Here is a 3162-nt window from a genome sequence, read left to right on the forward strand (position 1 = left end):
CACACACACACACACACACACACACACACACACACACACACACACACCTAGCCGTGTGACCTTGGGCAAGTTACTTAACCCTTAACCCCAATTGCCCTCCAAAAGAAAAAAGAAGTGTTCTATCTGAGCAGATGGTAACAGAAACAACTGATCCTGAAGAGGTTGGATAGCCAACATTAGATACCCAGACAATAGGATGGACTGCTTTCCAATCCCTTGCTCCCAATGTCCTATTGTTGTTCATTTCTTTCCACTTCTCAGCCCTGGATTACTCAAACCATTCCCTTCCTCTTCTCCTACTCACAAAGTAATGCAGCCAGAGGATGTCCCACAACCATGTCGGCTGGATATATTATAATTATGTTATCCACCTGGGCCCTCATTGAAGCTAGGCAGACCTTTTGTTCCACCGTCATTTATTCCCTATCTCATTCTCCACCAAAGCTATCACAAATCTTCCTTCCTCAAGCCTCCCACACCTTATCATCCGTGCTGTCACACCATGTAAAGATATTGGCTTTTTTTTGAGAAAATTAAGACCATTAGATGTGAACTCCTTCCATTCTATTCATCTCAATAATAATAATGGCTAGTATTTATATAGTGCTTTATGGTTTGGCAAAGCCCTTTACATAAATTATCACAGTTGAACCTCACAACAAGGTAAGGTAGGTGCTGTTTTTAATCTCCATTTTTTTTACACATGAGGAAAGTGAGGTACAGAGAGAGAGTAACTTGCCCAAGGTCTCACAACTCGCAAGTGGATGAATTTGGACTCCAATTCAGGTCTTCAAATTTCTGCATCCAGAACTCTCTCCAATAGACCACCCCTTTTCTATTCTTTCCCATTCTCTTTCCTTTCCCGAAGTCTCTAACAAAGAGGTGGCCCTTCTCTTTGCCAAGGCTAGCTCTTCTATGTATCCCCTTGATCCCATCCCCTTCCATCATCTCCAGCAGATTTCATCCTCAATCATGACCTCTTCTCTTACATCTTTAATTTCTATCTACTGGTTTCTTCCCTACTTCCTTCGAATATGCATAGTTTCCCCAGTGCTTCAAAAACACTAGTCCCTGTCATCCCCTCAAGCTAATATATCTCTCCTCCATTTTCAACCAAACTCTTGAAAAAGAAATGTCTACATTCACTATGTCCATTCTTTGTCACTCTTCAACACTTTACAATCTGGTTTCCAACTTCATCACTCAATTGAAACTGCTTTCTGAATGTATCAATTTTCTCTTCAGTGCCAAAACTGATGATTTTTTCTCAGTTTCCATCCTTTTCAACCTGTTTGCTACGTTAGACACAGTTGACCACCCCTCTCCCCATGGATGATCTCTAATATCTAGGTTTTTGTAACATTCTCTCATTCTCTCCTGGTTTTCCTCCTACCCATCTGACCTTCATCTCCTTCATCAGCTCATCATCATGCCTCTTGGGTGATCTCCAAGATTCCATTTTAGGTCTTTCTCTCTGTGCTCTCTCTTGATAACCTCATTGGTTCCCATGTATTTGACTATCAGATGACTTGCAGATATGCACATATATGTATACATTAATATGTACATATATTGTAAACACACAAGGTGTCCCAAAAGTCTTAGTGTGCTCCATTTCTTTTTTTGTGCCTTTGTACTAGCTGTCCCATATTCCTGGAATGCCCTTTCTCCTTATCTCAGCTTGCTAGTCTCTCTCTTTAAGATATATCTCAAGCACAATCTTCTGTTTTACACTTTTCCTGATCTTCCTAATTGCTAGAATCCCTCTCCCAAACTGCCTTATATGCAACTACTTTGTGTCTGTTCACTTTATGTTTGTGCCATATATATTTATGTATGTATTTGTTATTTTCTCCATTAGATTGTAAACTCCTTGAAGGCAGGGATTGGCTTTCTTCTGCTTCATTGTATCCTCAGTGCTTATGATGGCACATAACAGGCACTTAATATTTATTGAATTAATTGGATTTTATTCTTTATCCTTTTATCCTTAGTGCCCACTACAGGAACTGATAATAGTAAGAACTTTTTAATATTTGTTGATTGATTGGTTAGTCAATATTAAAAGCTCTGTAGCTTTAGAGAAATGAGTTGCCGCATCTGAGCTGGGACCACATATGTTCCAAAGTAGGAGCCTTCTAGTATGCTCATTAGTCACAAGTGTTCTCTGTGTGTCCTTTCCCCTCGTGCTACTGTAGAGCATGAAAGGATCGAGACAGAAGATCCCCAAGAATAAATTTGGAAGTAGATTTTATTACCGCGGGACTGCCGGGGTCACACACCCAGATCAGTCAGTGAGTTGGCATGGACAATGTGCCGGTTTTTAAAAAGATTATAGTAGTCAGGTTATGTAAGCTGAAACTAAAATCAGTGATTGGTCAGTGTATATTTGAATTTCCCCAAGACCTTGAAGTTATTCCCTAGGCTGAGGGACAGGGAACCTAGAATGGGTGGAGATGGGAAATATCTGGTAGGTGTGTGTGGGGGGGGAGGGGGCAGGGGATGGGGAAGAATGGAGCAGGGATTTTATCCTAGGCTGAAATTCCTGCTCATGGATCAATTAGGGGAGGGAAGGGTGGAGTTGTGCTGAAATGCCTGCCCATAGATCAATTAGGGGAAGGGAAGGGTAGAGATGTGCTCAACACTACATTCTCTATGAGCCTGGTTTCCCTTACCTGTGGTGGAGTGTATGCAATGTACACAGAAAGATATTTTCCCATCATTTTATTTATATAAATGTCTTTTACTTTAAACTGATGCACTAGATTCTGATTAGCTAGTAAAAGTAAACACATCAATGGGGGCTTGTGAAGTATCATTTTGGATGGTTGCTTATCCTCAGTGTGCCTTTAAACTGAGGCAATTTTCCAAGGACTAATTTGTAAATTGTGTGCCACATGCAACACTAAAATCTTCTTACTAGGCTTTCTCGAACACTCCAGATCAGCAGCTCCATTTACAGAAGCATAGAATGTCAGAATCAGGAGTCATTCTGTAGCACAGAGCAGACAATCCTATATAGACTCAAACCAAAAAGGGACCTCAGAGGTCATCTAGGTCAATGTTCCCATTTTGCAGATGAGCAGATAAGCTCACAGAAGGGTGGGGAGGGGATGACTGACCCAAAGACACAGATTGAAAGTAGTAAATCCAGGTCTTCTG

This window comes from Petaurus breviceps, unplaced genomic scaffold (genome assembly GCF_028583685.1).
Source record: "Petaurus breviceps papuanus isolate PSGF00001 unplaced genomic scaffold, PetGlider_PUasm1.0 227, whole genome shotgun sequence".
NCBI lineage: Eukaryota > Metazoa > Chordata > Mammalia > Diprotodontia > Petauridae > Petaurus > Petaurus breviceps.